Below are 12,360 nucleotides of genomic sequence, written 5' to 3' on the forward strand. Positions count from 1 at the left end.
TCCTGACGATGAACCACACTGGTTGGTTCAAAACGCGTCGACAAATGAAATATCATGTGATTTATGCCGAAAAACCTCTCATAAACATGATTAATATTACTTAGGAACATTTTGAAATAGTTCAAAAGAAAACTGAACTTGGTACCTGAGTTAACAAATTTAATAATTTTTGAAAAAGAAACTCACACAATCAACCCATTCAGAACCTTAGTAGTCGATACAGTGTTGAAAACCTACGGTAAATGTAACCTACAAGAATCCAGTAAATAACCCCAACAGCTAAGGGAGGTCTCATAAAGAGCAGCAAATGGTAAGATTCAAATATAAACCAAAAAACGACATTTCCAAAACTTTCCAGTAAATTGTATGGTGCAATCAGTTCGTAATCTCTATAAATACGATTAATATTACTTAGGAACATTTTGGAACAGTTCAAAAGAAAACAGAACTTGGTACCCGAGTCTCAGGCCAATGTTCCGGAAAAAATAAAAATTAACAGCTGAATTCGCCAATTAACTGGGCAAGCAGTCCTATGGAAACAAGGGTTCTTCAACCCATATAACAATTACAAAGAAAATATTTTTAAACAGTAATTTTGATGGAACCAAAGACTAACCCGTAAGGGTAGCTAGTCTAGTGTTAGAGGCAAGCCGTTCCCAATGCAAATACTCATACCATTTCGAACTTTGTTCTTAATCGCACCTGATTCAAGGGTATCCCTCTGTCGCCATGCGTTCCATAACTAGAAATGCCCTTGGCAATGCCCATTGAACATGGAAATAACCTTGCAACTGGACACAGGGAAGGACTTAGCAATAGAACACTTATATATATATATATATATATATATATATATATATATATATATATATATATATATATATATATATATATAGATATTTGAAGGTAACCAGAGGACCTTTTGGTGAATCGTAAAGGGTTCAGAACACATTACATGTACCAAAGGATTCAAGTGCCTTCCTTGGTGCTAGAATCCCTTGAATTGTAGAACAACCCGAGGACCTGCAAGCAAGATAAGAAACATAGAATTAGCTAGATTAAATAATACAAAAAAAGAATGTTCAGATACCTAATGTGTAAATCACTAAAAGACTACTAACCCATCAATGAAAATTAGGCTTACTCGCACCTTGTGAAACTGGATTCTGGATGGTATTCGGGTAGCAGTTGGTAGTAGCAGTGGATAGGCAAGACGCAGAGACTGGTTCACTACAACGTCGTGGCCAAGAGGCGAGAACTAGGCACCCAGGAGGCAACCCTAGCTGAGTTAGGGTTTTTCAGAGCGTTTTCACGGAGCTTGGCATCGAACAACCAAGCTGTTCCTCATGGTGTCTGGTAATGAACAATCTTAGGGTTAGATGCACCCAGCGGAGCCATCAAATCGAATCGAAAGAATTGCAAATGGGACTATGGTTATAATAGTGAAAATCAAGATTTAGTTGACTTGACAATTAGTAGCATCTAATGGTGGAAAAACATTTAATCGTCTAACAATGGATCTGACGGTCAGGATTATGACAGAAAGGTAGTTGGGGGAGTTGATTTCAGAGGGGAACGCCTTACGATGTAAAAATATTTCAGGAATTTTAACTTGAAAATGATCATTTTTTTTTTTATTTGAGTGGTATTTTTCTATTATTGCTTCAAATTGTGGCAAGTATTATAGTATCAACATCTATGTCTAGATGGCCTTAATTTTCTCATAGGGAAACTAAGTTTGTTGACCATCTGGTTACATTATAACCAGTCCAAAAATGAAACTGTTTGAGATTGTCTAACAAAAAAGAAAAAAAATTGATTGTCTTTATGACCTCTAATAACTATGAGCCTATACTAGGAAGCCAAAAAAACCAAACTATGCATCTAAAAAAGTTTAATAATCAGAAAACTCAATTGATGCTAGGTATTTGGCACTAGATCCCAATTGTTTAGTCGAAGGTATACACAGAATGTCTATGCATTCTACTGCTGAATTTGGCACTGAATTAGTTGGAATTCTTTGTGGATTTCTTGAATCTCCTGTGAGGAAACTTGGATTTCTGAGAGGGTCAACATCAAAGCTTTGGCTAATAGGGTCTTCATCATCCAAAATATGAGGACAGCTTGTAGAAACAGAGAGTGACGACCTCGAGTATTACTCGGGCTCGGAATGATATCCCTGAATTTATCCAATAACTCTTGTTAATTAGGATCCATCTCGGCTCTAATCTCGACTTCCCACTCACTGATGGCTTGGCGGGCTCGAGGATGGGTGTCATTCTTGTAAGCATTGGTTGTCAAGAGACCTAAATGCTGGGAACTTGCCTACCCTTGATCCTTGGTGGGTCTTGACTGAGCACGAGCATGACTGCAACTATGCCCCCCTCTAGAGCCGCAACTATGGCTACGCTGAGACGAAGGTCTCACCATTTCTGAAGATAATCTGCCATCGAAAAATTTCCTAGGAGCTTTAATTAAGATGACCTAGAGACCTCTAGCTGTTGAAAAATGCAACAAGAAAATCTAAAGTTAATTTTGTCCTTGAATTAATTTAGGAATTAAATTGTAATTCTAATTCTCATAGTAACTTGTAATATTTAACTAAGTTAATTTGACCTAGTTGACTCAGTTAATTCGAGTTGGGAGTCTATCTAGAGTCATGTAGAGTGGTTCCTAAATTTTAGGTGCCCAGGTTGAGTTTATTTTGAGTTGTAATTATTTAATTCAGTTTATCTGAGTTAAATTTAGTTAAACTAGTTCCAATTGATGGAGGAATTAGTGGGAGATCTAGGTGTGGGGTGTAACCTGCAGTAGTGGGGTTTAACGAACAATGCTCAACCAAAAAACTGAAGATTCACTCATAATTAACTCATGCATGTCAGATCAGAGAGAGACCTAGTTGAGATTAGAGTTTAGGGACAATGTACTATCAATTGTGTAATCATCCAAATTGTACATATGGTGCATGCAATCAGAGGAAGGCCTATGAGGATTGCGCAATTCATATTTGTGAAATTTCCCAATTAAATATGGGCTAATTCCCTAGGAAACTGCGCAAGGAAATAGGAGGTTGGCAGGTAGCAGATTTGGCTAAGTATTGGCTGAAGCTTGTTTGTGAAGCAGTGAGATAGATTGAGATAGTGTAGAGGTTGCTCAGGCTTGAACAAAGCATTGGTATCTTCTCATATTTTCTGATTAATGCAATATACAGATAACAGGGGTTTTTAGCTGTGGCTTTCCCGGAAAATTATTGTGTTATGTGTGATTGAATTCTTTCTCTTTCACGCTTCGTGATTTCATCGATCATTTATTATTTCCGCTAATAAGTAGAGTAGATTCAAGTCAATTGTTTTAGCATATTACAATCTGCAGTTTGAATCTACAAGGAATTTCTACATTGAACCATGGTGGGAGGATGGTGTGGGGAGTCTCTGGAGGGCAATCAAAGGAGGTAAATGCTTAGATCTAGCAATAATGATTACCTGTAAAATCTAAAAGACAATGTCCGCCATACAAAAATTCATTAAGTTGTGCCCAAAAGAACCTCTCCACATTAGATTCACAAACATAAACAAAAAACCAACCCAATTGCACTAGGGTTTCTCCTCGGGCTGAGTAAAAGATACAAGAAGCAGACTAGGACTCCAACCCAAGACCCCCTCAAGACTTAAACAACCCATAGATTTCATATAAGACTATGGGGAACATAAAATGTCTTTCCAATGACCAACCATTACCCAAGAAAATTGGCTAACCAAAAGCCTCAATTTTTTTGTTTGGCACCGGCTTTATCCCAAATAACATCACTGTATTTGGTCCAAAAAATTCCTTGATTCTACTTCTCAGTATTTCACCACTTGCTATAGTTATAGTGCCTACATTATCACACTCCTACAAATGCCTCCACCAATATTCATAATGGTTCCTTGATGTTCCATACATGAGATTACATATGTAGAAGTAGCCACGCCACCCCTTTCTTAATGATCATAGATCCCACTGTGATCCTGAACAGGGAAAAACGATCACCACTTTCAATAAAAATATTGATATTACCTTTAAGTAAATACATGTGTTTTTAATAAAAATATTGATCTTGCCTTTTAAGTAAAGACCGGTGTTTATATTCTTGTTCCCTTTTTAGGGTTGCATGTATTTTGAAAAAAATATAATATCACTCTTTCCAAAAATAAAAATAAAAAGTAAATGTTCAAATCATAAACATATACTTAATTACATAATTACTTATTTTAAAAATACAATTATACCTTAAGTTTTCCACGTAAGTTAAACCTTACTGAAATATAATATACAACCATTTCTTAAGTTTTCGAGGTACACCCTACTTTATCAGCTAGTTCATAATTCTAGTCGTGGAAGGAGAAGACGTTCATCTCAACTTAGTTCTCATGACCACATCCTTGTTTTTAAGAATATAAAGTTTAGCCATTTATTTATAAAATGTTATCATAATCACTTTTTTATAATTATTAAGTAACTTTTTATTATTAATTATATATATATATATATATATATATATATATATATATATATCTATATTTTTGGATTTTATATTAATTGGATAATAAAAATTACACTATCAATGTTTACTTTGGTATGTGGAGGCCAAACCAATGGTAGAATAACAAAGTTTTGACACCAAAAATTACGACTAATACATTATACTTTTAATTAGACTTTTTTTTACAGATATCCAAAGTAGAATTACTTCTTGAATGTGTGAAAGTAGAACTTGTTGGATTTTCACATTCATTTTATTGGGAATCGATCGATCATCAGGTGGATTATCTGCCACTTTGGGATCCACCCTAGAACCACTCATAAAAGTAATGATAATGGTTTGGAAGTTTACTAATGCATGTGGATTTTGGTATAATGGAAAACTTCAACATGGTATTAGAACCTTGATCCAGATTCAATTAAAATCGGAGACTACCTGAACAGCCTTCGTGGATAACTCTAATGGGCGATAGCAAAAATGCTTTAAGCTACCACCTTAATCGGCAAATCTCTTTTATATATATAAATTTTTTTTTCAGAAAGAAAAATCAAGATATATATTATATTGAGAAAATATAATGATCTTGGTACAAAGAAGACGCATTGTCTCAATCTGAAAATCTGTATATGGAGAGCATACAATCATAAACCAAATGTGCAGAAGTAGCTTTATATATATATATATATATATAAAATTACATTCTCTTAATCACGAAAATGACCTCATCGCGAAAAAGGCAATTGGGTAGATAGAATTGTTAATCATAATTGATATGATAGCAATAATGGTTTGCTTATTAATATTTTCTGAAATTTAGATAGTGAGGTACATAAATTATTTATTCGATATATTTAGTTAACGATTATATATATAATGATAATTCAAAATGATTCCCACTATGAAAAAGGTGATTAGGTAGAAAAAATTAATTATTCAATATACTTTGTTAATAATAATTGATATGATAGCAACCATTGTTATGATTCTTAATATTTTGAGAAATTTAGATAGTAAGGTACATAAATTATTGATTTGATATGGTTTGTCTCAGCGTCCACTAAGGATTACAGTTTTTGCTGGTTGATTTTATATTAATTTTGACTATTTTCATATCATAATCAAAGTTTTTACTATCAATTAATTATTTAATTATTAAAATAATTTTGGATTCATTTTATTTTCTTTTATGATTGGTTCATACTAATTTGATTAGAGTTAATAACCAAAATGTGTGTATTTTTATTTTCTTATTTGTTAATGTATAACAAATTATTTTAAAATGAAGAAAAAAACTATTTTTTGTAAATGGTCATTTTGTTGGTGAGTGTTCTCACACTGACACTGACACTAACACTGACACTATTATGTCTGATTGGAATTTGGATTAAGGGAAAGAAATATCTCAAAAATCGAAGTGTTCAAAATCCATCGATTCCTGAACGATTGCGTCCGTCTTGGTGATATGATCCCAACACAACTCGTTTCACTCAAAATGGAGTTCGTATGAGGAAGTTAGAGCCTGCTGACCATTTCACGAAACAATAATTTTTTTTTGCAGGTATTGCCCAGTCAGCAATCCGTACTACTGACGTGGCAGGTGACTATGTAGGTCAAAGGTGGTCAACACCCAATGAAGGATTGCGAACGTCACTGGGTGATATTTTCAAGTTGGTGTGTTGGTGTAGTTTTATTGGTTCTTAATGTACCAATGAGAGAATGCCACGTGGCAAGCCTGGAGGCCGCCACGTGGCACCTCCCAAAGGTCAAATGTCTAATGTGCGTTTGATCAAAATTTTGTGGAGGCACTAGGGTTCAACCCAACAACCTCCCCTCCACTAACCACATGCATTACCAACTACACTACCCATTTGTTCTTATCGTATGGAGGAATGCACATATTCTTAAAGGTTAAGTGCGAAGGTTAGGGGTTAACCATTAGCGGTTAACACTAAATGCGCATGTGACCACTACATCACCTAACCACTAGCGGTTTACCATAATTGGTGATTAGTGCTAATTAACTGCACTTATGCACTAATTAAACATGCTTTACTGTTGGTGGATATTTTGGCAGATTCTACCAAATTCGGAACCACCCCCAAATTTAGCGGGATTAACTGAAGTTTTCCAGAGTTAGAGGAGATTCCTAGGGAAAAATTCAAAAGGCCATAACTTGATGGGAGTTCAACCAATTTTATAAAATGAATAGTCAATTTTGGATAATTTTGATGCTTTGAAGACAATGGAATGAGTTTTAGAGGCAATAGAATACTTCTACAAGTGATGTTTCCACAGGGAAGTTCAGGGAAGCCTAGGGCTACTAGGGAAGGTGGTCATGCCCCGATTAGTCAAAGTCAGTTTTCAGAGATCTAATAGTCATTTTGGGGGTTTTTGGGTCCTCTGAACCTAATGGTATAGTTTTGAAAGCCATTGGAGTTGAGCAGAAGCTTGTAATAAGACATTTGACCAAATAATTCCAAGAGGGCCTAGTCATTAAAGGAGGTCCTATGAGATGTAACCCAGTACTGGAAAGTGAACTCCTTAATCAGATTTGTATTTTGATTTTGATGTGTATATTTATCTACATTTCATTTGTCGTCCATGTTATTCAATCAACTAATTAACTCATAATTTGCTCACACATGACACATAAAAGACATATAACTTGACACATAAACCTCTTGCATAACTGGGTAAATGAGACGATCCTAAACATAATTTTAACTGATAAGGGAGCTTGCATAGCATTAACAAGTTTGCCCAAGATTTCAGATCAACGCCTGACATTGCTAATGCTCTGCCCAACGATGACAGAACTTGCTCTCGCTAGTGCTTCTCACACCACTTGCCGTGCCTTCTCCTCATCACTAACCTCCTTATCTACTCATTACTTGTCTATAACAATACCATGCATTCCTCTACTTGACTATATGCTCCTCCCATTTTCAATGTCATCATCAACTTGAGGAATTGAGCTTGAATTCAACGTGCAATTTTATTCTAGTGGAATTGGGTCTGCCGCATAAGCTACACACCTTTGAGCGAATCCTTGAGCCCGCACCTAAAGATCACTTCTAGATTGTAGAGGAAGTCATCAAAGCCCTTAAGTTGGAACATGATTCCTCAGATGATGTTTTTTCCAAGAATGACCATACGTGATTGTCAAGTAATATCAAAATACGTCAACCAGCTCGAACAAAATCTCAATCTCATTGTATATATCAACCACATGATCAACGCATTCAAATGGATCGACTGTCATGGTTCATTGTGGCCTCCTTTGCATGCTCGATGTTTAACAGAGTTGGGGGGGGGGTGTCTGCATTTTTTTTTGTTAGTGAATACCATTTTTGTTAATGTGGCAGTGAGAGGATCATTATGAAACCCTCTTAGGAAACCACAAGGGATCCGCCCTCCTCCCCCACATTCCGCTTTTGGTTTTTACAATACCATAAGATTCAAGATTATTTTTTTCTCTCGAATTGGTTTTGCTCAATGCTAGAGTGCAAATAATGAGAAACTCTTTTTCTACAAGGTCTCGAACATTCTTCAACATTTAGCATATTGTCTAGACAACAATCTTCTAAAACCCATAAGACAACCTTGATAGAGTAGTAATCTGCAATTTCATCTAACATGGAATCTTCAACATTGTTCTTGTAGAAATCCATGTGACCCATGCCAATCTCCACAACAATGTTCACAATATTTCTCAACAAAGACTGGTCATTTCGTTCTCCCTCGCACTCTATATTAATCAGTTCAAACACCACATTAGTCACTTTATTTATATACCATGATAAACCAATTAACATAAACACATGACTCCCACTTTTGTTAGTGAATTGAGAAAGAATTTTCCCACGAAATGATGATCAAAATGGCAAAAAAAAGTTTGACATGAATCATACATAAGGAGGCTTTTGAGTGCACATTTTTAGAAATCTATATAAATTTTTATGTATTGTAATACAAGAAACTCATATTTTAAATATTTTTTTAGAATCTCTGCCAATTTTAAGATGCCCTTCTCAATAATATTCCATCCTTTGGTTGAATTATAATGCATTATCAATTGATTTAATAATCATCCTCCTTATTTTTAAAGGGGTGATTGGCCACCTTTATTAGCATTCAACTTCTATTAAGCGACGTGTGCCAAGATTATAGAGAGATCATGCCTTATACCCATCATGTTATTTAGTGTGACCCAATGATTGTATTGACTCTTATTTGTTCTCGTTGTTGCCCAAAGAAAAGAAAGGAATTGTCTTACAATCCGAGGAAGACTAGTCTTGCATTAGATAACTCTTAATTACCATTGTGTCGTTTCTTACAATAGTGAGAAGATCAATCCAATCTTACTTTGAATTCCACTTTATGATGAGCTCTTTACCTTATCACCAAAATATGGTTAATCATAAATGGACCAAAATATGGTTAATCATAAATGGATCCAATGATGGATGTAAATTAGGATTGGAATTTGATGGAATAAAAGCCTTAAATTAGGTGTTTTCCCATCAAATAAAACTACCATGTTAAATGCTTAAAATCTTCCCTAAAACGTATTTTGACATTCAACCTATTTTCTATACCATCATTAATTTACATTACGAACTACTAAAAATGTTCACAATGGAAAAGCTACACGCTTTTTAGAATTCATAGAGGTATGGTACCATGATACAATAACTATTGAATTAATACTCTGCAACAAAACTTCAATTGAACCATGAGCAGAATATGATATGCAAGCTTGAGAGTACACTATATAGCTTGCTTGATATACTATGCAACAAAACTTCATTTGAACCATGATCGGAATATGAACCATGAGCGGAATATGATATACAAGCCTGAGAGTACACTATATAGCTTGCTTGATATACTTTTAGATCAGTCCAATTTCTCTTTGGCTCATCTACATTTTAATTGCCGTAATTTATAGACTCCAAATTTGCACTAGGTCAATCACTTGCATGATTTCAATGTTAGCAAGTTCAATATACCATTTATGGGAATTGACATATTTGAGAAGCCCATGAACCAACAACTTGATGGCCAAATTTTAGCTTCGATGTTATAAGGTGTGTGCTAAAATGTTTCATCTTGCTAACATTACCAATCCATTTCCTATTCAAGTACTTACTATTGATCCCCCGTGCATGCAACACGAACATTGCACCTTGCCAACATGCCTCTATAGCTGAAGGTCAGCCATTTGATTCCCCATGGCTTCTTTTTAATATTTTTTAGTAATAGGAATTTCAATTATATTTCTATGCAACTAAATACTTATATCTTCAATACATTGAAGTCACAACTCCAAGTTTCTGTAATAGCCAATTGCTTAACCTCATGTATATAATGTAAATACTTTTAAAAGAAATATGGGCTGAATTACTTGACACAAATTCAAGAGGCTAAGGATGGTTACTTTCTTGGCATTTTAGTTTACTTGTTGCAGGAACAACTAGACAGTTTGGACAACCACTAAAGACTAGTTGTTGTATGTCTTAATGGACTAGTTCATGAATTTAATGGAACTGCAAGGAAGTACGTAGGGCAATGTTCTCTTGAAGAAAAAGGAACACAAGAAAGAGGTGCGCAGAGGGTATGAAACATTGATTGCGCATAACCAATAAGTAAAAAAGAGGAAGGTGTGGACACTTTTCATTGGTTGACAAGATTTGTTAGCAGAGGCCTTGTTAGAAGGATACATGCGGAAAAGAGGAGAAAAATGCAAGGAAAAAGAAGCACTGACAGAATCACGACGACATGAGACGACTATCAGAGAAGACCTCGACATTGAACAACAAAAGGAAATAGAAGGGAAAGCAGGAGTAGCTTGGAAAAAGAGAATGCAGAGGGAAATAGAGACATTCAGTGTGAAATATAAGTTAGGGAGGAAATCACTTCCAGGTGGGGAATAAATTGCCTCTTGAGTCCCCATTAGCTGGAGGGTGGAGATGGTGATTCTCGGAAAATCCCTAAGGGTTGGGGTGGAGGAATTATTCCCTGGAAATTTCTTGGAATGTTTCTAGATGACTTCCTTGTTGTATGTTTAATTTCATGTGGTTATGGATTAAAGAGCAACAAATGGTAAGATTCAAATATAAACCAAAAAAATACATTTCCCAAACTCGCCAGTAAATTGTATGGTGCAACCAGTTCATAACCTCTGTAAATATGATTAATATTATTGAATTGAGGATATGAAAAGGGTATATATTATCCCTTGTTCCTGTGGGACCCCCTATATTGGTGAGACTGGTCGCTCCATTAATCAAAGGATTAGTGAGCACGTAGCTGACCTTAAACATAGGAGAACCAAGTCTTCCGCTTTAGCAGAACATGCGGAGAAAACCAAACATCATGTTTGTATTGAGGAAGCTAGTGTTATTGCTAGAGTTTCACAGTTCCATCACCGGAAATTTAGGGAAGCCCTTGAGATTGAAAAAAGGCCGAGCAATCTCAATAGAGAGGATGGCTGGAAGATCAGTAGTCGCTGGGTCCTAGCACTCTCTTCCTAGTCGTTTTCTTCCCTTCCTCCCCTCCCTCATTTATAGCTTGTTCTTGTATCCTTTGGCCTTTGTTCTTTGAATAAGGTATTTTAATAGCATTTAATTTATGCTATTGTTTTATAATAATAATTTTAACTTAATTAATAAAAGAAAAATAATTACTTTAATATTGAAATCAATCTATGATTTAACAATTAAATAAACAATTAATTAAATCTAAATATTTAAATTATTATGGTTTCTAATATTTATATATTTATATATCTTCATTAAATAGTTAATACCTTTTTTAACTAACTATTAATTTAATAATCATATATATATAATAATAATAATAACAAAATTTTATAAAATAGTTAAAACCTCTATGTAATTTCATATATTCTTTTGACTTCTAATTTAATAATTATATAACTAACTATCATTTTAATATTCAATTAAATTAACTTATTTTAATTAAATATGGTTATGCCCCAGGTCTAGTCCAACTAACCGTTTCCCAGTCAAATTTAACCATTAGTCATTATAGCCATTACCTGATCAAGAATTATAGCCGTTGGAGGTTCTGCTCTGACTATTTAACATGCAAAGCTCGATCTGATTCTTCAACTTGTCTTAACGATGAACCACACTGGTTGGTTCGAAATGCGTCGACAAATGAAATATCATGCGATTTATGCTGAAAAATCTCTCATAAACATGATTAATATTACTTAGGAACATTTTGAAACAGTTCAAAAGAAAACTGAACTTGGTACCCGAGTTAACAAATTTAATAATTTTTTAAAAAGAAACTCACACAATCAACCCATATAGAACCTTGGTAGTCGATACCGTGTTGAAAATCTATGGTAAATGTAACCTACAAGAATCCAATAAATAACCCCAACAGCTAAGGGGGGTCTCGTAAAGAGCAGCAAATGGTAAGATTCAAATATAAACCAAAAAACAACATTTCCCAAACTTGCCAGTAAATTGTATGGTGCAATCAATTCGTAATATTTGTAAATACGATTAATATTACTTAGGAACATTTTGGAACAGTTCAAAAGAAAACAGAACTTGGTACCCGAGTCTCAGGCCGATGTTCCGAAAAAAATAAAAATTAACAGCTGAATTCGCCAATTAACTGGGCAAGTAGTCCTATGGAAACAAGAGTTCTTCAACCCATATAACAATTACAGAGAAAATATTTTTAAATAGTAATTTTGATGGAACCAAAGACTAACCCGTAAGGGTAGATAGTCTAGTGTTAGAGGCAAGTTGTTCCCGACGCAGATACTCATACTATTTCGAATTTTGTTCTTAATC

The sequence above is a fragment of the Pinus tabuliformis genome, chromosome J, assembly GCF_031772625.1.
Source record: "Pinus tabuliformis cultivar Carrire ecotype Pingquan chromosome J, CPIR1, whole genome shotgun sequence".
Classification (NCBI taxonomy): Eukaryota; Viridiplantae; Streptophyta; class Pinopsida; order Pinales; family Pinaceae; genus Pinus; species Pinus tabuliformis.